Below are 24,290 nucleotides of genomic sequence, written 5' to 3' on the forward strand. Positions count from 1 at the left end.
CTTCCCGGTGTCGATCCTACACCGACACTGAAAAAGAAGCAATCTTCCTTATCCACGCCGACCGCTGCTTCAACATACAAGCACTCGGTGCCTAAGACTGGCACGGCTCATCGAGGTCAAAACCGCACTCGGAGCAGAGTAAACATCTACCTAAAGGTCCCGGCTCCTACGCTTGAACCGAAAAAACCCACCGAACCGAAAAAACACGTTCCAGTTAGACAAAGGTCCCAGTTCTAAGCAAAAAGACTCTAGACCAGCTACCGAATCGGTGCCGAAAAAACCTCCTGTACCGAGACCTTCCACACCGAAGGACATACCATCCACAGAAGAGCCTTCCCTACCAGAACCTACTCAAAAGACTCTCGTAAAGGATCCTAAGATTGGACAACTGTCTCTTAGCTCTAAGAATAGACCATTAGAGGCTCCTGCACCTCTTCCTCCTCCTCCAAAGAAGAGACATTGCAACCTCTCCATTAAGGGTCCCTTCTCCACTTCCCCACACTCTTCCACCTCCTCCACCACATCATTTTCCTACACCATCCCCTCATCCAGATGATGTAGACACAGACTCTGAAGACACAGGTGGGTGTGCTTATGAGCCTGTTTGAACAATAGTCACCTAATCCATGGGATGATTATAACACCCCTGATGTGCCTTACGTCCCTCAAGACGATGTATTTCCCTCCCGCCCCAGAGGACACTAGGTTTTAACCTACTAGTTCAGAGGGCTGCCCAATACCATGGGGTAGATGTACATACTGATACTGTGGAGGAAGATTTCTTATTGGACACATTTGATAATACACAAAGGTCCACTGCCATTCTGCCAATGCTTAAGGGGGTCATTAAGCATGTGACAGAATTCCTTATCGATCCTGTCAGTGTGCGAGTTCTCAACCGCCGCATTGAGAAAAAATACAAAGCCGCCCCTACTGATCTAGCTTACATTAGAGGCCCGGCACCCTTAGATTCCGTGGTAGTTTCCAACGCACGTAAACGTGCCAATTCACAAACAGGTGAAGCCTCACCACCACACAAGGAATCTAAGCTTCTTGACACCTCCGGTAAAAGAACAGCGTCACAGGCAGTTAACATCTGGCGCATTGCCAATGTTCAAGTGTTGTTGGCAAGATATGACAGGGCACATTGTGATGAACTGGAGTCCATAATGCAACATCTACCAGACAAATACAAAAATAAGGCCAATGAACTCATACAAGAAGGCAAAAATATTAGTAATACTTCTATTTGTTGTGCCCTAGATGCTGTAGATACTGCCTCTAGGGCAATTAATACCAGCACACTTTTGCGTAGACATGATTGGCTACGTATTTCAGGTTTTAAACCTGAGGTACAAAATTCCATCCTCAATCAGCCATTTGATGAGTCACATTTATTTGGCCCTAATGTCGATGTGTCTTTAGATAAAATGAAAAGACGACACAGCAAAATCTATGGGAGCCTTGCAGCTGCAAGCTCCCAGGCGTTCTTTTCGTTGCTCATCATACAGAGGCAACACAAGAGGCTTCTCCGAAAGCCCCTCCACTTCCTACAAGACCCCTAGCCAATCCACATTCACTAAGGGCTACCACAGAGGGGGTTACAGAGGTAACAACAACAAAGGCAGAGGCAAAACCAGCAACTCCCGCTCTGCCTCCACCCCTACCCAATGACCTTCCTCCCCTCCCCCCCCCCCCCCCCCCCCCCCCCCCCCCCCCCAAACATTCCACTCCTGTGGGGGGAAGTCTGCAACAATTCCTTCCTGCCTGGATCAACATCACATCAGACAGGTGGGTGCGACAAATTATTCAGTCAGGTTATTGTCTAGAACTAACATCTACACCCTCCCCCCCAAACATACCACTCAAACAACTACCAATGTCACAAGAACATCTATCACTGTTAAAGCAAGAAGTAATATCTTTGCTAGAAAAAAGTGCAGTAGAACCAGTTCCTCTGCACCAACAAAATAAGGGGGTTTACTCCCTATACTTTCTTAACCCAAAGAAGGACTGCTTTGAGGCCTATTCTGGACCGCCAAATATATACATCCAGTCAGACCATTTTCACATGGTCCCACTCCAACAAGTCCTTCCTCTCCTATTACAAAATGACCTCCTTGCTACTCTAGATCTCAAAGATGCATACTTCCACATTCCCATTCACAAAGCTCACAGGAAGTATCTTAGATTTGTAATAGATGGGCAGCACTCAATTCAAAGTTCTCCCATTCCGAGTCACTACAGTACCAAGAGTATTCACCAAGTGCTTAGCAGTAGTAGCAGCACATTTACGAAGACAGCACATCCACGTCTTCCTGTACCTAGACGACTTACTCATAAAAGCCAGCTCATACAACCAGTGTGTAGAACACACTCATGCCACAATCCAACTGCTCCACAACCTGGGGTTTACAATAAACCATACCAAGTCTCATCTGCAACCATCCAAAGTACAACAGTACCTCGGTGCCACAATAAACACCTCAACAGCGCTAGCTTATCCCACTCCAGTAAGGATAGCCAGCATGCAAACTCTTCTCACAAAGTTTCAGCCACAACACTCCCTTCCAGCAAAGAGTGTTTATGCAGCTTATAGGGATGATGGCCTCTTGCATTTTCATAGTGCCCCATGCAAGACTTAAAATGCCTCCTCTCCAAGAGTGCTTATCACGTCAATGGAACCAGGCTCAAGGTCAATTAACAGACCTAGTGTTGGTGGACGGACTCCTCGCTCTCTGCAGTGGTGGAACACCAAAAACCTTTCCAAGGGACGACCGTTCCTAGAGCCAGTTCCTCAAATAATCTTGACACATCGCTCCCAGGCTGGTGGGCCCACCTACTGCAACACACCACGCAAGGCAGATGGACTCCGCAACAAAAGTTACTCCACATCAATCATCTGGAGTTACTAGCTATATTCCTAGCACTGAAAGCTCTCCAACAGCAATTATCAAACAGCCATGTATTACTTACAGAAACAGGGCGGTACACACTCCCTGCAACTCTCTCAGCTAGCACAGAACATATGGCGGTGGGCTATACCTCAAAACATATTCCTCTTAGCCCAGCATCTCCCAGGAGTTCACAATACCATAGCAGACCTGTTAAGTCGTCAGACACAACAGATCCACGAGTGGGAACTTCATCCGAAAGTTCAACCATTCTTTCCGATGTGGGGACAACCTCAGATAGACCTCTTTGCCACCCAGAAACGCCAAATGCCCAAGCTTCACCGCCAGATATCCACACCCACTGTCCAGTGGCAATGCGATATGGACCAACTGGTCAAACAAATTTGCGTACGCTTTTCCACCTCTACCACTCATGCCACTGTACGCAAACTACAGCAGCATTCTCTGACCCTCTTCCTAGTTGCTCCAACGTGGGCCAGACAGCCGTGGTACACCACACTGCTACAACTGTCTGTAGTGCCGCACCAAAATCTATACCTGTCTCCACGCCTTTCAACACAGAACCGTGGAGAGATCAGTCACCCGGATCCAGCTCAGCTCAACCTTGCGATCTAGCTCCTGAAATCCTAGAATTTGAATATCTTAACCTTCCTCCAGACTGTATGAATGTTATAAAAGAAGCTAGTTGTCCAACCACTAGAGCATGCTATGCAGCAAAGTGAAAACGTTTTGTAATGTATTGTCACAACAACAATATTAATCCTTTAGACTTGTCTATTCAACACATCATAGGATTCTTACTGCACCTCCAAAGATGTAACTTAGCCTACACGTCTATTAGACTACATCTTGCAGCCATAGCAGCATATCTTCAAAACAGACAACATCTATCTCTTTCAGAGTGCCTGCTATTAAAGCCTTTATGGAAGGCCTTAAGAGAATAATTCCTCCCAGAGTGCCACCTTCACCAGTGTGGAATTTGAAGATTGTTCTCACATGGCTAATGGGACCTCCCTTCGAACATTTACATAAATGTGAACTACAATTTTTAACATGGAAGGTTATGTTCCTAGTAGCTTTTACTTCTCTACGGAGAGTTAGTGAACTACAAGCAATAACCATTCAAGAACCTTTCTTGCAAATGCATCATAAGGTCGTTCTCCGTACTAATGCAAAATTCCTACTCCAGGTAATTTCTCCCTTCCATCTCAATCAATCTGTGGAACTGCCAGTTTTCTTCTCGCAGCCACAAACCGTAGCAGAAAGAGCTCTTCATACCCGAGATGTCAAAAGAGCATTGCTATACTACATTGAGAGAACACAACCTTTTCTTCGTCGACGTATCCATTTTCTGCCTCTTCTGCTATCAGGAGCATGCCCCCATCCTGCCTCACCTCCATTTTGGCGGGAAGAAAGGTAGGAAAAATTAGAACAGTCCAGGTGCGCCAGCTTCTGCCAACCGCACCCTTCAGGTGGCTGAGGCAAGGTGATTCTCCAGTATTTGGGGTGTCTTTCATAGATTCACGTGCCTTAATCATTCCCCGTCGTCTGAGTGGGAGTCCCACGGTATATAAAAAAGCAATAATATGCCTGTAATAACCAAAAAAACCTTGGTAATAACCAACCAGGAAGTAAAGTAGCCCTAGCTACAGGAGCAAAAGCTCCCACACTCATGACAATCCTAGTCATTATGTTAGACCAAACTGCAGCCAATCAGGCGACAGCACCCACCAGAATGTTCTCCCCAGAGGCTCAGGCTCTCAGATTTTCTACCGCACGTCATGTGAAGGAAGTCTCCCTGAGCTCTGCTCAGTTTCTTCTTTGGTTGGTTTTTTAACCTTCAAAGGAGGTCTACTTCTAAATCCCTTTTTAGGGCTTGTGATTCCTGTGGAAAGCTAAGGCTGTTCAAGGAGGATCCTCACAAAAAATGTATATACTGTCTGTATCCGGATCATGAGGCGAAGGAATGTAAAATCTGCAGAACCTTCCCTCAAAAGACCCTCCAGGACAGAGAGGGTCGTCTGCTCCTATGGCTTCAGAGGATAAAGGACAAGTATAACCCTGTTTCAGAGGTAGGGAGCATTGCCTCAGGGTCTTCTGTCTCCTCAAGGAAGAGAAAAACTGAGGTTGTTGGCTTCTCCTAGGGCTAAAACATTGAAAAAAGCCCAATCCTCTCAGGATTCTGGTTTGCCTACTTCCTCCAAGGTGTCTCCACCTCTGACATCTACGCCCTCAGGAAAATCTGGAAAATCTACAGTTTCCAAAGCACCTGCAACGAAGGTTTCACCTCAGTTTACACCTCTGGCCATGACAGACTCAAGAGCAGCCTCATCGTCGCCATCTCTTCATGTGGCCACTTCTTCCACTTCAACGGTGACTTTCTCCTCACCAAAATCATCTATGGTGATGGCTTCAGCCTCCTCACCGTCGACGTTGGTTCACGTACAAGTTAGACCCATCCGGTCGACGAAGATAGTCCCATCGATCGTCGACGCTCCACCGTTGACGGGAAGCCTGAAGGTACCGTTGACTAGCTCTTTGACGTCGACTAATTTCTTGCCGTCGACGACATCTCCGTCGACTAAGCTACCGTCGACGACACCCTCTCCGACTAAGCTACCGTCGACGACACCCTCGCCGACTAAGTTACCGTCGACGAAGAAAATGGATACGTCGACGACCTCGTCGACGAAGAAAATGAATCCGTCGTCGACCTAGTCGACGAAGCAGACCACGTCGACAGTCGACAAAGAAGAAAACATCCTCGTCGACGAGTTCATAGTTGATGAAGCCGCTACCGTCGACGGGCGCACCGTCGACGATGGATCTAACTGCGCAGAGGGAATCAAGCTTGTCATCAGCATCGGTGACTCCATCGACGCCCCCACTGTCAACCTGTATGGCAATGCAAGTGTGGTCGGCAGGAGCATCCACAATACCTTTGCCATCACCGGCTACCACTGCTTCGCTCCTGCAAAAGCGTGGTTCAACTTCCACAGATTTGTCTCCTTTAAAACTACCAGATAAATTGTTGGATTCTGAGGAAGAAGAATCCTACGAGGATGACACTTTCCGTGCGGCCAGGAGCCCTTCGGATTTGCTCAAAAAAGTACAAGATTTAGATCAAAAGGAGGAAGAGAATTTCCAGGAGCACGCTAGTCGGGAAACTGGGTCTACACCTGGCATGCAAATGCCTATGGATTTGTTCCAAAACCTCCAATATATGTTAAGCGATTATCGCAGGTTTCCACCTTCAGAATCGGGTGATTCTCATGTCTCTACGCCTAGGCCAAGACCATCTACGGCAACTTTAGGCCTTCAAGGATCAGTTTCTCAAGTGGCAGCTGAAGAAGCACGGTCCGCACTACCTTCTTCACCAGTACCATCCCATCAGGCAGAGGGTGAAAATTCGTCTGAAGACGAACGAGAAGACGGTGAATTAGACGACAAGTCGGTATCGTCGGAGTGGGACGACTATCAGGCACAAACCCCTTCTCCAGCAGCCCCGCCTGTGGCGCATTCTCCGCCGGTGGACATTGCTAGCTTCCATAAGATTATGGATAGAGCTACGAAAAGGTTCCTGATCTCAATGGAGGCTAAACAAGACGAATGCTTCCTATATGGTTTTAAGGACTTGCCACAAAGACAAAGTTGGTCTATTCCAATCATTTACTTTATATGGAAGGAAGGTCTGAAGATAATGAAAACACCAAATTCTCTACCTGCAGTACTACCTAGGGTAGATAAAAAATATAGAGCACCTAGTTCATCACCGGCATGCCTGATTGGTCAGGCTAAGACGGAGTCCGTAGTCACACAGGCAGCACAAAGAAGAGCCACGAATCCATCTACACAGGTCTCTGCTCCCCCTGATAAAGACGGAAGACGTCTTGACTCGATAGGGAAGAAGGTGTCAACTATTGCGGCAACCACGGTCTGGGACGCAAATTCACTGGCAATACTTGGAAGGTATGATAGATAGATGTGGTCCGACATATCGCCCTTCATCGAGAAGCTTGCAAAACCGGATAGATCTGAAGCAAAAAAGGTCCTACTAGAGGGAGAGAGCGTTTCCTCTGAAATAATTGATGCTGCAGTGGACGTGGCTGCCACAGGTTTTAGGCAGCTGGCGGGAGCAGCTGTTCTCCGGAGGCAAGGCTGGTTAAAGGCTACATCTTTTCGTCTAGAGGTCCAGACAAAGATCATGGACATGGCCTATGATGGAGAGTTCCTTTTTGGTCAACATTTTGACGAGGCATTACAAGCCATAAAGAAAGACAGACGGCACGGTCGCTGGGCTCTCTCCAATTTCGAAAGTCTTCCTTTCGTGGCGCAAGAGGAAGAGGAAGAGGCAGTTTCTCGAACAGAGGTGGTTATTCACAGCAACGCTCCTACAGTAACACCCAAGGAAATCAGCGATACCAGCCATACCGTCAACAAACATATGGCCAAAGGAGAAATCATTACCCTCAATCAAGAGGAAAAACCTCTTATCGAGGGAGAGACAACAAGAGCAAGTGAGACACATCCTGCCACCACTTTGTCCCAGCCTGAAACAAATTGGAGGAACAATATCCCAATATTACTCAAATTGGTCCAAGATTACCATGGACAGATGGGTCCTGGACGTGGTTTCCAGAGGTCACATTCTCGAATTCGTCAAAGCCCCTCTAAATTCTCCCCCAAGAGGACCACCTCCAGCTCATCTCAAGCAGCTGTTTTCCCAAATTCACTCTGATTCGGAAAGGAGCAATAGAAAGGGTACCTCAACATCAAAAGGGAACAGGATTTTATTCAAGATTTTTACTGATCCGCAAGAAGTCGGGGGAATGGCGCCCCATCCTCGACCTGCGTGCCCTCAACAAGTACCTCAAGAAATTATCTTTCAGAATGTTGACGCTTCAAGAAATCCTCCAGTTTCTCTCAGTAGGGGATCACATGGCAACACTCGACCTTCAGGACGCATACTTCCATGTGCCCATTTTTCCCAGACACCGGAAGTTCTTATGGTTCAGAGTTGCTGGCAGGGACTTCCAGTTCAAGGTACTCCCCTTCGGACTACGTTCGGCCCCCAGTTTTCACAACAATGTTAGCCCCGGTGGCCGCATGCCTGAGACTAGAGGGAGTTCAAATTTACCCATATTTGGACGACTGCCTTATCAAGGCCAGTTCCATCTGCTTGGCAAGGACTAGCGTTCAGAGATGTCTATCACTATTCCAGAGTCTGAGTTTTTCGGTGAATTTCAAAAAGTCTCACCTAACTCACTCACAGAGGAAGTCGTTCTTGGGAGCCACGCTGGACACAAGACTCACCCAAGTGTTCATATCAAGAGAAAGGCAAGCGAAGATTCGCAAGATTTCCTCATCACTGCTAAAAAGAGAGTGCATTTCTGTTCGCAAGTTAGTCTTTCCTCGGGATGATCTCGTCCTGTATCCCTCTCACCCCCAACTGTCGCCTGCGAATGAGACCTTTGCAAGAGGAACTCAGTCGTCAGTGGGTGCAAGTAACAGGCTCATTCGAGGACGTCATCAACTTAACTCCTCGGATGAGAAACTCCATCCAGTGGTGGGGGCAAGATGGCAACCTACAGGTGGGATGCGCATTCCTGACAGAAGGACCCAGATTCATCGTGACCACGGATGCTTCTCTGGAGGGCTGGGGCGCCCATCTCCAAGGGATGACAATCAGTGGCAAATGGAACATTCAACAGAAAAAATGGCACAAAAATCTACTGGAACTAAGAGCCATTTTTCTCGCCATGAAATCCTTTCAGGCGATCTTGGAGGGCTCTACCGTGTTGATACGAACGGACAACACAACCAGCATGCATTACCTGAAGAAGCAGGGAGGCACAAGATCGGCCCGGTTGTCCCGTCAGGCGCAGGACATTTGGAATTGGGCCCTGGATCATAACATCAATCTTTCAGCGGTCCATGTCCCAGGGGTTGCCAAGGTCCTAGCGGACTCACTCAGCAGGTCCGCAGGAAGCAATCACGAATGGGAACTGCATCAACCATCCCTGGATCAGATATTCCGAGAGTGGGGTCATCCCGACCTGGATTTGTTTGCAACAGCCCAGAGCTGGAAATGCTAACGCTTTGCAAGCTGGATTCCCCACAAGGACTCGTGCGGGGATGCCCTTTCGATGAATTGGTGTCGAATATTTGCATACGCTTTTCCGCCAATTCCGTTGATTCCCAAGATCATCAGGAAGATGAGGAGTCAACCATGTCGTCTAATCGTGATTGCTCCAAGGTGGCCCCGGCAATATTGGTTCACCGAGCTTCTCCTTTTCTCTGAGTGCGAACCAATACAACTGCCTCGAATACCGAATCTCCTCACAGTTCAGAAGGGCAAGGTGTACCATCCAGACCCAGTTTCGCTGAAATTGTCAGCTTGGCTCCTCAACACAATGAATTTGCCCACTTAGACATTCCTCACGATTGTCAAAAGGTGATGGCTACCGCCAGAGCGCCATCGACCATTAAGACCTACATACTCAAGTGGAAGCGTTTCTGTGCCTGGTGCCAGACTGTTGATCTACATCCCTTTCATGCTAGACCAGAGCAAATATTACCCTTCTTCCTGCAACTGGCTAGATCTGGTTTGGCGCATTCAACCCTGAAAGTATTTCTGGCAGCCATTTCCCGATTCCGTCAGGACGGATCGAACTCTGTTTCCTTCAAGAATAATCCAGCAATTTTTCAAGGGTCTATTTCGTATGTTTCCTCCAATTCGACGGCCGCCTTCTGCTTGGCATTTGTATGTGGTGCTAACCCAGCTCATGCGTCACCCCTTTGAGCCGGTACATAAGGTTGACCTTAAGTTTATTACTTGGAAGGTCTCCTTGTTATTGGCTTTAACATCTACCAGAAGGGTCAGTGACATTCAGGCATTCACATCTAAACCACCCTTTTTGCAATTTACCTCTGATTCGGTGGTACTGCGTACCAATCCAAGGTACATGCCCAAGGTCCCATTGGACTTTCATTTAAATGAGCCGGTAATCCTCAAGAAATTTTTTCCAAATCCACAAACACTGGCTGAGCGAGCTTTGCACTCTATGGACATCAAGAGGTGCCTCAAGTTTTATCTTTCAAGGACATCAACATTACGCAAGACAGATCAGTTGTTTGTGACCTATGGCAGACTGTGCCAAGGCTGTGCAGTGTCCAAACAGACACTGCACAGCTAGATGGGTCTCGTCAACAATTGGACTCTGTCATCAACAAGCAGGAAGACCCTTACAGGCCTTACCAAGAGCGCATTCTACAAGGGCAGTCTCTTCTTCCACTGCCTTGTTCGCTGGGGTGCCTCTTCTGCAAATCTGCAGAGCCGCAACGTGGTCCAGCAGGCACACGTTCACGAGGCACTACTGTCTGGACTCAGCAAGTGATGCAGATGCTTCGGTGGGAAGAGCAGTTCTTCGCAATCTTTTCCAATAAGGTGAGCCTCTGTTCTCCTGCCTCCTCTATGCTCTTTTCTAGACGCTTTGCCATGTCTTTTGCATTTTATCATTCTGCATGTATACTGTGATACTGTTAGCGTCTATGAGCATTAGGTTATGTGTACTGCTATCTATTCTGATTCAGGCATGTGAATCTATGAAAGACACCCCAAATACTGGAGAAGAACAATAGGTACTTGTAGGAAGGTACATCCTGACTATGGTTGCCCCCAACTTTTTGCCCTGTGTTTTAGCTGGTTTTGGACATAGTCGACCTGGGACCCTGCCAATCAGGACCCCAGGCCTACTGCTCTCTCTTTAAAATGGATTCCATGTACCCTAGGTACATTTCCAATTGGTACTGGGCCACCTTATCAGACCCTGTAACTCAGGGCATAGGTGTACCCAGGGCTGCCAGGGGCTGCAGCATGTATTATGCCACCCCTGGCTGGCCTCCTAAATTTGACACAACTGGCTGCATGACAGCTGGGGCAAAGTCGTGTAATCACCCTTTGCTGTAGATATAGTATATCTATATCTAACCCTAAAATGGACACACAGATTCCTATCAGTCACTCCTATGGCAGGCCTTGACAATCCTGAAGGCAGAGTGCTTGGAATCGTGTGAGATGGTGCTCTGGCATGAGCTGAGCCTGTCTGCAGCTTGCGGAATCAAGTCCTAATAGCTGTTCCATGATATCGCATACCATATACTCTTAAGTGCATTATAATCCTCGCGGTTAAATGCTAACTTTGGTATTGCTTTATCAAAACATGTCGAGTAAGGTGTCATACGAATTGGGATACTAACCCCTCGCCAATTCTGGCGACGGGGTTAGCCTTCCACCCTTCTAGAGGGACACGACATGTACGTAACTGTGAACCCCGGTTAAAGTTAAGCAAAGCCTCAGCTCCACAAAATGGATGCTGCCACCACAGACACGAGTCTGACCCCCTGCAGCTGGGAGTCCTCCCAGTGAGGGGAGCCTGGACAAAGGGTTTCCTGTCAGGGGCGGTGCTAGCACCGACCCAGACATGGTTTTGTGTATCCTGGGTAGGCAGGGCTTTTCAGGAAGGTGACTGCTGAGTGGCACCCCGGTGCTCACTACGCATAGGCCAGTCAGAACCAGTTCCAGGGGCACACCAGCCCCTGGCCTGGGGAAGTCCGGCAGGGGAGAGGGGTGTAACCACCCCCCTCCTGGTCCCACCCATAGGCAGGACCTAGTCACCGGGTCAGCCCCCTTTTTTAGTATAAAGATAGGAGCGGGCCCCCTGTTCAGATTAGATCATCTTTGGAATCAAGATACCACTTTCTTCGAAAGGACTTCACGATTTCTTCTTCAAGATTCTCCCTTGTGGCTAAGGAGTAGTCACCCTGCACCCGCAGGCACCATCCTAAAGAACACTGCGGTCTGCTGCAAGTCCTTCATCACGAATCCGACGACCCAGCTCGACGAGACCCGGCTTCCCTGGCACCTCTGACCTCTACTCACCTCTACAGCCCAGCTGAGAACCGTGAGTGCGACGAGACCTCAAGGGACCGACGATCGCCAAGACTGCACGACATCTTTACTGCAAGCCCACCGTGTCCTCCACTGGTGAGTGCTTTGGGGTCCGAGAAGCCCCGACCCTGCGCAGCTCCAGCACCCAAGATCAGCCCCCCTGCATCTCCACGATCGGCGTGGGGCCCTTCTGCTGTTTGCTGTGCACCGCGTTGTTTGGCTACTAGCCGGCTGGCTTGTGGCCTTCTGAACGACGCCCAACGACTTCACGACTGCTGGTCTGGTTGCTCCAGGCTGGCCCTTGCTTCCTTGTTCAAGAGAGGCACCCCGGACCCTCCTGGTCCACTCCAGACGCCATTTTAGGTCCACCGCGTGGGCTTGAATTTGCCAAGGCTTTGTTGCCCAATCCTGGGTCCAGCGACGCCGACAGCTTCTATCTTCGTGGGACAGCTCGATCCTCCATCCTGGTCGCCGACAACGCCTCCTGGTCCGTGAGATCTTCGAGTCAAGCGTCACCCACTCACCTTGTCGAGGTGGCTACCATCCGGTGCCCTCCTGGTGCCCATTGACTACTGGCTAGTAGTCTCGAACTTGGTCCCCTCTGCTTTCAGGTGTCATCTATCTTCAAGATCCAGGCTTGGATCCGACTGAACTTTCTTCACTGGTCACCGGCCAGCATCTTTTCTTCCGGCTCCTGGTCCGTCTACGAGGATTCCCGACGTCTTTTCAGACCTATGCAGCTGCAGCCCCTGGGCTAGGTAACTTCGGCATTTCGGTGCCCCAGCATAGCCTCACTATCCAAGGGTCAGAATCTACTTTCGTTTTCTCCCTACCAGGTCGGGTTCGCCCGAGAACACTAACTTTCTATTTCCTAGCTACCATAGACTTTTGTCCCGCATCTCGCGTGAGAGTGCACACACTGCACCCGAGTCCCCTAGGCCTCCTAGACATAATCTAACGATTCCCTAGTCAAGTCCTAGCGATTCCAAAAGCTATTAGTACTGTACTTACCTGCTAGGAATTTCGCATTCCACTTTCAGAGTATATGGTTTTCCGTGCCCCTCGGGCATTTGTATATACTGTGCTAACTTAAGTATTTTTGTAAGAGTTTTGGTTTGTGCTTAGTACCCTGTCCTCATAAAGAGTACAGGGCTGTTGTGATCTTTAATAAATAACTGTTTATTTTCATAACACTTGTGTGGTGTCCTTTCACTGGGTATTCAAGGGGTATATGTGTGGTAAACAGCTGGCTTAACACGCCCTCTCGAGTCTTTAGCCTTAGACTGCTCGTATCCATGCTACTAGGATAGCTGGTCTATAAGGTTGACTTACAACCAATCATCAATAAGGGTTGCTGGACTGATACATAGTGGGCACTAGAATAGTGACCACTGCATATCAGGCCACCTCCTCACATTGGTGAGCAGCGGTTGGGATTTGAGCTTGCTGTTGTTTTACCACACGTATCCTAAGAATATCTTGTTGAAAGATCACATAAGTACTGTTAGGTACATATAACTAAAGCTTAGAATACTCTGAGTTCTACTGAACCAGCTGTTGTAGCTCCTCAAGGCTTAGCACACCTTGGCTGCAACTCTAGCAAGGGACCAGTAGGTAACACATAGTGTAGGTAGGTGCATCACTTACACCACACTAGAAACAGTATGTCGGACAAAGGAGGAAACACTGAGGTTCCCCTTGTGTCAGTTGACCCTCCACAGGTCATCCCTTCAAGATATACTGCGCTTAGCTTCCATGAGTTACGACAAGTGTGTACCTCTAGGAAGATTAAGCAGGGGTCTAACCCCACAACTGCCTTTCTGATTGGTCTCTTAGAGACTCATGATGCAAGGAGGGCTGGTAACCCAGACCCTTCTAATTCAGATGGCAACATGCCCTCCTTACAGGGTCCCTTTGATGCCCAGGACCATCCTCTTCAGGAAGCAGATGATGCTGATGATGAGGATGATGATTTGGTATCAGGGGATGAGGCAGAAAAGGAACAGGTAGAAGTCAGCAGACTAACCAGGTCCAACTTAAGCAGACATGAGATGGGCACTAGGGGACCCTTGGGGCCACTCTCAGGTCAGCTTAACATTGGGAATGGACGAGATAGATCTCTATCAAGAGGCTCTATCAGATCCCTTCATACCAATGGCTCTCAACGTTCCTCTCAAAGGGGAATGACATCTCCCCAGAGGAGAATGTATGAAGCTAAGGAAAAGGCAGCCAATCTGAGGATTGAAAGGGAAGAACTTGCCCTGGCCAAAGAGAGGCTTGCCTTTGCTAGAGAGCAACAATTGAGTGGGACAGTCCCCACTGGTGGCAGCAATAATCCTAGCAATAGGGAAAGGAGTTTTGATAAAAAGCACCTGAATAAGATAGTGCCCCCCTTTAAAGAAGGGGATGACATCCACAAATGGATTACTGCTTTGGAGAGAGCCTGCACTGTGCAGGGTGTTCCCCAAAGTCAGTGGGCAGCTATCTTGTGGCTCTCCTTTGATGGTAAAGGTAGAGATAAGCTCCTCACCACAAGGGTGGAGGATGCTAACAATTACCAAATCTTGAAGAATACACTGGTTGATGGGTTTGGTTTAACCACTGAACAATACAGGATGCTGTTCAGAGACACCCAGAAAACTCAGTCTCAAGATTGGACTGACTTTGTTGATTGTGCCACTAAGGCTTTTGAAGGCTGGCTACTGGGTAGTAAGGTTACTGATTTTAAAGGATTGTATAATCTAATTATGAGGGAGCAAATCTTAAATAATTGTCAGAACCAGCTATTACATCAGCACCTGGTAGACTCTGAGTTGACCTCTCCACAGGAATTGGGTAAGAGGGCAGACAAATGGGTCAGAACCAGGGTTAGGCCTAAAAACCAGGGTGGTGACCAGAAAAAGGAATCAACCAAGCCTCAAGAGAAGGGTGGGGATAAATCCACAGAGAAGACTTCCCAAGGGCCCCAAAACTCCAACAAGGGTGGTGGGTCCCAGAACACTCCTTCTGAACAAAAGAAACCTTATTGCCATACCTGTAAACAGGTGGGCCATTACAAAAGTGATGCCAGTTGCCCTAAAAATGGTAATAAGGGAAATACACCCCCAGGTAATACTCCTAAACCTCCTGTTACCACTAGTGGTAATCCCCCAGGTGGTGGGAGTGCCCCCAAGAATGTGGTGGGCATTACTCTGGGCCAACAGGAGGACTATGGCTTAGCCAGGTTCCCTGACCACACTCTTGTCTGTGAGACTGGCATGGGGTTTGCCAACTTCACTACTGGACCCCACGTTTTGGGCAAGTATAGACAAGAAGTTTTAGTGAATGGTCAGAAAGTTGAGGCATTCAGAGACACAGGGGCCAGCCTCACCATGGTGAGTGACCATCTGGTCCCCTCTGCTCAACTGACCCCTGGTTTTACTTATCAGGTGACAGACATTCATGGAATGAAAAGAAGGCATCCCATGGCAGTAGTCAAGCTCAGCTGGGGTAATGTCACAGGGCCCATGAGAGTGGCAGTGACAGATAACCTACCTGTAGATTGCTTACTGGGGAATGACCTGGAACTCTCAGCATGGGCTGAGGTGGAACAAGAAACTCATTCCAGAATGATAGGCCTATCCAGACGGGTTAGTGGGGCAGTAATAGCTACAGCCCCAGTCCAAGCACCATTCCTCCCTGAAAAGGTTGGAAGGGCAGTGGTAGCCACTGCCCAGGCTCAGACAGACTTTCCAGAGCAGGATAGGAGGGCTGTGACAGTCACAGCCCAAACACAAACTGAGTGCCCTCCTGAAAAGGTTGGCAAGGTTGAAATGGTCTCAGCCTCTACTCAAACAGATAGTGAGGTTGTGAAGCCTGAAACAATGGATCACTCCACTCAAACAGAGAGCATTGAGGAGGAAGAAGAGTCTTCCCCCTCCCAGACACTAGGTGAGAGCCAGCCTCCTCAGGGAACTGACTCTACCCCTGTTGAAGGAACTGCCCCAGAGGTAGTCAGGCCTAGCCTGGCAGAGCCCCTGATGGCAGTGGAACCTTCCCAGGTGGGACCCAGTCTGGAGCAGGTAACCTGCACCTCTCTACCCTGCCTCAGTCAGCCCAGGGCTGAAGAGGACAGGGAGGCCAGTGGTGGACCCCAAAGGGCCCCCTGTCCAAAAGAACCCCTTAATCAGCAGATTAGGATCACTGAAGCTAGTAACCCTAGCCAAGTGAAAATAGAACAGACTCCTGAGGGATCCCCCTTAAAAGTAGTTAGGGAACTCCCACAGCTGGACACTGTTGGGCACAGCCAAACATGGGGCCTAAAAACCCCAGACCTGACCTGTCCCTCCAGTAAGCCAAACAGAGGGACTCAGCCTCCAGCTTTAGGTAGCCAGAGGCTGACCCTGAGAGCTCAGTGCATCTCAGCTAAAGAAAGAAAGGCACACATGATGGATGGTGATTGGAGGAAGATGAGCCCAAAGGTAGAGGAGCCTCACTTCAGTACTCCATCCCAGCATCAGCCTTCTTCTTTCCCAAGACACACCAGAGACAGAGATTCCCTATGGTGGAGACCCTCAGATACCCTTAGGGTGAGGGGTTGCCTAGTGGACCATGACACAGGGGGAAACCAAGCCAGAGCTGGTCCTTCCTTATATGGCCACTTAGGTAATAGAGGCTTACCTGGACAAGGATAGCCTTATCTCCTTTCGTTTGGGGGGGGGTTGTGTAGGAAGGTACATCCTGACTATGGTTGCCCCCAACTTTTTGCCCTGTGTTTTAGCTGGTTTTGGACATAGTCGACCTGGGACCCTGCCAATCAGGACCCCAGGCCTACTGCTCTCTCTTTAAAATGGATTCCATGTACCCTAGGTACATTTCCAATTGGTACTGGGCCACCTTATCAGACCCTGTAACTCAGGGCATAGGTGTACCCAGGGCTGCCAGGGGCTGCAGCATGTATTATGCCACCCCTGGCTGGCCTCCTAAATTTGACACAACTGGCTGCATGACAGCTGGGGCAAAGTCGTGTAATCACCCTTTGCTGTAGATATAGTATATCTATATCTAACCCTAAAATGGACACACAGATTCCTATCAGTCACTCCTATGGCAGGCCTTGACAATCCTGAAGGCAGAGTGCTTGGAATCGTGTGAGATGGTGCTCTGGCATGAGCTGAGCCTGTCTGCAGCTTGCGGAATCAAGTCCTAATAGCTGTTCCATGATATCGCATACCATATACTCTTAAGTGCATTATAATCCTCGCGGTTAAATGCTAACTTTGGTATTGCTTTATCAAAACATGTCGAGTAAGGTGTCATACGAATTGGGATACTAACCCCTCGCCAATTCTGGCGACGGGGTTAGCCTTCCACCCTTCTAGAGGGACACGACATGTACGTAACTGTGAACCCCGGTTAAAGTTAAGCAAAGCCTCAGCTCCACAAAATGGATGCTGCCACCACAGACACGAGTCTGACCCCCTGCAGCTGGGAGTCCTCCCAGTGAGGGGAGCCTGGACAAAGGGTTTCCTGTCAGGGGCGGTGCTAGCACCGACCCAGACATGGTTTTGTGTATCCTGGGTAGGCAGGGCTTTTCAGGAAGGTGACTGCTGAGTGGCACCCCGGTGCTCACTACGCATAGGCCAGTCAGAACCAGTTCCAGGGGCACACCAGCCCCTGGCCTGGGGAAGTCCGGCAGGGGAGAGGGGTGTAACCACCCCCCTCCTGGTCCCACCCATAGGCAGGACCTAGTCACCGGGTCAGCCCCCTTTTTTAGTATAAAGATAGGAGCGGGCCCCCTGTTCAGATTAGATCATCTTTGGAATCAAGATACCACTTTCTTCGAAAGGACTTCACGATTTCTTCTTCAAGATTCTCCCTTGTGGCTAAGGAGTAGTCACCCTGCACCCGCAGGCACCATCCTAAAGAACACTGCGGTCTGCTGCAAGTCCTTCATCACGAATCCGACGACCCAGCTCGACGAGACCCGGCTTCCCTGGCACCTCTGACCTCTACTCACCTCTACAGCCCAGCTGAGAACCGTGAGTGCGACGAGACCTCAAGGGACCGACGATCGCCAAGACTGCACGACATCTTTACTGCAAGCCCACCGTGTCCTCCACTGGTGAGTGCTTTGGGGTCCGAGAAGCCCCGACCCTGCGCAGCTCCAGCACCCAAGATCAGCCCCCCTGCATCTCCACGATCGGCGTGGGGCCCTTCTGCTGTTTGCTGTGCACCGCGTTGTTTGGCTACTAGCCGGCTGGCTTGTGGCCTTCTGAACGACGCCCAACGACTTCACGACTGCTGGTCTGGTTGCTCCAGGCTGGCCCTTGCTTCCTTGTTCAAGAGAGGCACCCCGGACCCTCCTGGTCCACTCCAGACGCCATTTTAGGTCCACCGCGTGGGCTTGAATTTGCCAAGGCTTTGTTGCCCAATCCTGGGTCCAGCGACGCCGACAGCTTCTATCTTCGTGGGACAGCTCGATCCTCCATCCTGGTCGCCGACAACGCCTCCTGGTCCGTGAGATCTTCGAGTCAAGCGTCACCCACTCACCTTGTCGAGGTGGCTACCATCCGGTGCCCTCCTGGTGCCCATTGACTACTGGCTAGTAGTCTCGAACTTGGTCCCCTCTGCTTTCAGGTGTCATCTATCTTCAAGATCCAGGCTTGGATCCGACTGAACTTTCTTCACTGGTCACCGGCCAGCATCTTTTCTTCCGGCTCCTGGTCCGTCTACGAGGATTCCCGACGTCTTTTCAGACCTATGCAGCTGCAGCCCCTGGGCTAGGTAACTTCGGCATTTCGGTGCCCCAGCATAGCCTCACTATCCAAGGGTCAGAATCTACTTTCGTTTTCTCCCTACCAGGTCGGGTTCGCCCGAGAACACTAACTTTCTATTTCCTAGCTACCATAGACTTTTGTCCCGCATCTCGCGTGAGAGTGCACACACTGCACCCGAGTCCCCTAGGCCTCCTAGACATAATCTAACGATTCCCTAGTCAAGTCCTAGCGATTCCAAAAGCTATTAGTACTGTACTTACCTGCTAGGAATTTCGCATTCCACTTTCAGAGTATATGGTTTTCCGTGCCCCTCGGGCATTTGTATATACTGTGCTAACTTAAGTATTTTTGTAAGAGTTTTGGTTTGTGCTTAGTACCCTGTCCTCATAAAGAGTACAGGGCTGTTGTGATCTTTAATAAATAACTGTTTATTTTCATAACACTTGTGTGGTGTCCTTTCACTGGGTATTCAAGGGGTATATGTGTGGTAAACAGCTGGCTTAACACGCCCTCTCGAGTCTTTAGCCTTAGACTGCTCGTATCCATGCTACTAGGATAGCTGGTCTATAAGGTTGACTTACAACCAATCATCAATAAGGGTTGCTGGACTGATACATAGTGGGCACTAGAATAGTGACCACTGCATATCAGGCCACCTTCTCACAGTACTTACCTGTAATCTGTGGTTCTCCAGTATTGGTGTCTTTCATAGATTCACATGCAACCCGCCCACCTCCCCTCAGAGGCTCCCTCTGGCAATTATGTTGGTTTCACTCCTGTGCGAGAAAATCTGAGAGCCTGAGCCTCTGGGGAGAACATTCTGGTGGGTGCTGTCGCCTGATTGGCTGCAGTTTGGTCTAACATAATGACTAGGATTGTCATGAGTGTGGGAGCTTTTGCTCCTGTAGCTAGGGCTACTTTACTTCCTGGTTGGTTATTACCAAGGTTTTTTGGTTATTACAGGCATATTATTGCTTTTTAGGTCTCGTGGCGTAACAGCGCGTAAGCGCTGTGTCCGCCAGGAGATCTTTTGTCACTGACTCTGCTTCCCAGGAGACAGCACCTGGCCGCGCGCACCTCGCAAAAGGCGTTCGGCGCAGGCCACGCGCGCTCGCCGTGTCTGTCTCCTGGGAAGCGCATACATACACAGGCACACCTCCCCCTGCACGCATGCGCACACACAGAGACACACACATGAGCGCACATACACGCACACATACAGAGACCCCCGTCGCACACACACGCTCCCCCGTCGCGCGCACACACGCTCGCACACACAAGCGCACCGCCCCCTGTCCCACTTACCGCCAATTCGGTGTTCTGTAGGCTCCGCGGGGCTCTCCCTCGGGCATGGGAGCCCCGCGTCACCGTGAATTATGTCCGCCCTCCAGCGCGTGGAAGATCCGAGGCCGGGGCCAATGGACTCCGAGAACGAGGCTGACGTCACAGCAGCCCTCCCCGCCCCCTCCTCCGCCGGACGACGCAGACTGCCATTTGAGCCGTGAAACCCCTTGCACTGTTCCTGGTAACTCTGATTGAGTAGGGGCTGTGAGCGCGGCAAGGCGCGCAGATTTTTTTTCACTTTGCCACCAGTTGCCAGCCCCAGCTTAACCACCGCGGCAGTAGCTCCCCACGAGGCATCACCATCATTAAGTCAGCCCGGCGGCCCCTGCCAGACCCGACCAACGACGAAGCCGAAGGGCAGAGCTGGGCTGTGTGCAGTGCAGGCATTGATCAGCTGTCTATCAGCCAGTTGTACTGTCTACAAGACGGTCTGACACTGTAGACTGCGGTCTGGTAGCAGCAAGTAGGCAGCACCAGGCTGCCGCCTAATCAATCGTAGTGTCTGCATACTAATTAAAGCAAACAGCAAAGGTTCAAGGGGGCAGTGCAGTGCAGCTAGCAGTATCTGTGTCCCTGACGACCTGCCCACCACAAAAAACGGTAAGAATAGAAGTTAAGCCCTTAAAAGTTATAAGTTAAGGTGCAGCAGTAATTCATTGTAAACTAACTAGTTAAGCGAAGGTAGCTAACTAGGAATGATGCCAATGCTAACTATACTGTCACCGTCCGACCAAAACCAGCGCTGTATTTTTTTGGATAGTGTGATCCTGGGTCCGCCGGGCGCCAGTCCGGTTGTAACTTGAAAAATCACTGGCGTGGACCATGGGGCTGGAGGCAGCTCACCTCCGGTGGCTCCAACCGCTATCTCTTTCGCATATACTTTTGTTTTGGTATTTAACACCTGTTCTCCCCAGTGCTCCTGTTAAAAGTTAATTTCCGACCTCATCAAGCCTTGTGCTCGTGGCTCAGGTTGTTTGTGCAGTGGCGTGGTTACTGTTGTGAGGTACGTTGTGCATCCTTCACCCACTGGTAGTGAGCGCATGGCACCTCCGTAGTGAGAGCATGACACAATGCACACACCCCTTAGCTCAGCTGTATTTGATTGCTGGCAGTGGCACATACCCCATGCAGAATTTGGGTTTACTGGCAGTGTTGTACCCTCTATGAGCCACAGTGAGGTAACACTGTGATCCCGGTATTTAACTCCTTGGACGCTCATGACGAGCTCAGCTCGTCATGGTGTACACCTCCATACACTCATGACGAGCTGAGCTCGTCATGAACAATGGGAAATGAGAAGATCCAGCATAAAAGAAAAATAACACTAGCATCGATGTGGTTAACTGGTTTCATGGTCGGCTCTAGTAGTACGACCGGTTTCACCAAATTGGGTGCTGGCTTCAGGGAGCGCAATGTTTCAGATCCTTGCCTCCAGCAATTTCCAAGCAACAATACAGATGTCAAGATAACTCCATGGTTAATGTTCTTTATGGGGAGCGATGGGAGTCGTGTCTAGTAGGGGTTTTGACTCATGAGTAAGTAGCGCAGAGGGTTAAAATGCCTGCCGTTAAAAATGTGTACCATGCAGATCAAAAGTGCAAATAAATGGGTCCGTGCTTTTCTAAGAGACACCCTTTTGTTACTGTTTATATGTTTAAAATCCTAATTTAGAACAGTGAATAATTAACTGTTGACAAAGAACTGCATGCACAGTGCAAAGTATAGGTTAGAGCATGGATTAATGTTGCAAAAAGGGTTAATTTTGGTAGAAATCAATTCTATTATTAAAGAAAACCCTCAATTATGGTGTTCCATTTTCAATTCAGAAATTGTGCTTCGCCAGACCAAGCAGTCCTAAACTATACTGCCTGCCAACCCATGTGGATGACATGTCACTCCAACAACTTGTAGTCCTCTGGTCCGGGCTTATGTAACATTTCCTATTTGCAGATGTACATATGTATGATTAATTGTGGGAGCCAGTGGAGATAGTGGGTAGAGCCGGGGGAAAGTAGGTGAGGCCTCCAACAAACATTAGAGCACCTGGACTTCATATTTTACAAATTGAACACTGGAGGCAGAGTTGTGTAAAGACGAATTACGCAGAAGATAGAGCCGAGAAGCGCAGTAGTAGCACGTTGTGAGGTACAGCGGATGTCAGGTATATGCAATAGTCCTGTGGGCTGCGCACAGGGAGCCTGTGCTGTGATGTACACGATGCAGCACTGAGCGGTACGGTGGGTAACACTCGGAGGATAGGGCCGAGAGGCGAGCAGGAGCAGCGCTGTGAGCAGCAGGGTCGTGTACAGGGGCAGCACTCTGAGGTACAAAGGGAATACCGGGTGAGGTACGTACACTGTGCAGCAAGGTACACAGGGTGTGCGGCCCGCAGCCAGTAGCATCTCTGGGCTCTGTGAGACCTGATTTTAGAGCAGCTGTTGGAGCCTTTGTCAGTCTGTCTAGAGCTCAGTCCGTGTGTCCATCACCTTATCTCTTACAGTCACCTCTTTTTCTTTACCTCCCATCAATCAAACATCGTGCTTCGGGGGCCCCCCCTCTCTCCTCTTGTCTCTGCTCCTCGCTCTGTCTCTCCACCCGTGGGCTCCTCTGTGTGTCTCACTACCTCGGGCGCCCCCTGTCTCACGGTCTTATTTACCATCTGTGCCTCTAGCTAAAGCACCCTGCAAACACACCAACACAAATAACATAACGTAAAACCTAGCATAACATGCGTATTTGTTAAGCACACGTTCACCCTTGGTATCTTGCCGCTGATAACAGATGTTTATGGTTACCCAACTCAATGAGACTCATTTTATCGGCCTCGGAAGGATGAATTGCTCATAAACAGCTAACCATTACAGCTAACCATTCACAAACAATGTTTATATACCAATTGCAAATTAAAAAAATAAATAATGCAAAGCATTGTCATTTACAATGCCAGTAACTCAAACTTAAATGCTGCGAGACCTATTGCATTGTAAATGCTTGTTTATATACCGTGGGACTCCCACTCTGACGACGGGGAATGATTCAGGCATGTGAATCTATGAAAGACTCTTAAATAGATTAAAGATAGATTGAAATAGAAAGCTCTTAAAACTTTTCTGTTCTCCCAGGCCTTCCCTTGTTAGTTCTCCCGAGTCCCCTCTATGAGTCTGGTCTAACCCTCAGCGCCAGGAAGACGCTTGGCCGCAGTGCTCTTAATCAAGTCCTTTTTTCATTTCAAATATTGCTTACTTGCCAACCGATAACCTCATTTTCCTACCTAGGATTGCATTGACTGTTTTCCTCTGAAACAGTTCCAAGTGATGAGTTGTGTTAGTATGGAAACTTAAGCAACTGTTTTTTTTTAATACAAAAGTGTTTTACTTGCCTTTCTCCAGAAATGTTCCAGTGTGATATCGCCGCATACCACACTGAGTAGAAAAAGTAATCTAAAGTAATCACAAAGTAATTACAAATACATATTGTCTGGACATGTTTTACAAACCTGTAACTACCAATTTCGTTCAGCTTCGTTGTTTTGAACAGTACAATTTTACCTACCCGTGCTTAATCCTGCTTGATTAGAAAAATAAAATACAACTAAGATATTTTTGATACCAACAATTGGTCTTAGTTCAGTCTTTGAGTGTGTGGTGTCATTTCTTGCCGAAAAGTGTACAATAAATTGTTAACAATACCCCCTGATAAAGCCTTACTGCTCACCCACACTTTCACAAATAGAGAGTAAGGTATCTACTTTTACCTCTGTAAACTTTTGGGGCTCCACTGGACTCTGTGCACACTGTACTTTACTTTGGTATAGTATATACAGAGCCATCTTTCTACAGTTGTGAACTTACTGGACCAGATAAATCAAGAAAGGAAGCCAATTGTTTGTTCTCTTTGCACCAGCAGGCAGAGGCTCACTAATGACCAGTGTTACCATTGCACATTGGTAGTACAGACAGTCTAGACGTGCTTCTTAAAAGCAGGGCACGGCTAGAAGATAAACCTAGAGCACACTCCAAGGAAAAAGGGGGCAACCCTCGCCCTTATAGCTGCTGTTTCTATTCACAACATATGTACAGCAGCCACTTGGTTGTCCATACACACCTTCATAAAACACTACTGTTTGCGTTCAAGTCAACAAAGGTGTAGGTGAGACAAAAAGTATTAAAGAACCTGTTAGCAAACACAAACTCATGTCAACCCAGACTCAGTAGTTTGGGATAATTATCTTCTCAGTATAGCATAATTTGGAAAATAGGGTTCAGCGTATTAAATGAGTGTGTGGTATCTTGGGGGACTGATTGCAATGTAGTGAAGCACAAA

General features: G+C 48.9%; 1 protein-coding gene across 1 annotated transcript in view; it reads left to right on the forward strand.

The window, feature by feature from the left end:
• WDR43 (WD repeat domain 43) overlaps window positions 1-24,290 on the forward strand; it is a 465,298-nt gene that overhangs the window by 411,022 nt on the left and 29,986 nt on the right. The gene's annotated exons all lie outside the window — the stretch shown is intronic.

Source organism: Lissotriton vulgaris, chromosome 6 (genome assembly GCF_964263255.1).
Source record: "Lissotriton vulgaris chromosome 6, aLisVul1.2, whole genome shotgun sequence".
NCBI classification, from domain to species: domain Eukaryota; kingdom Metazoa; phylum Chordata; class Amphibia; order Caudata; family Salamandridae; genus Lissotriton; species Lissotriton vulgaris.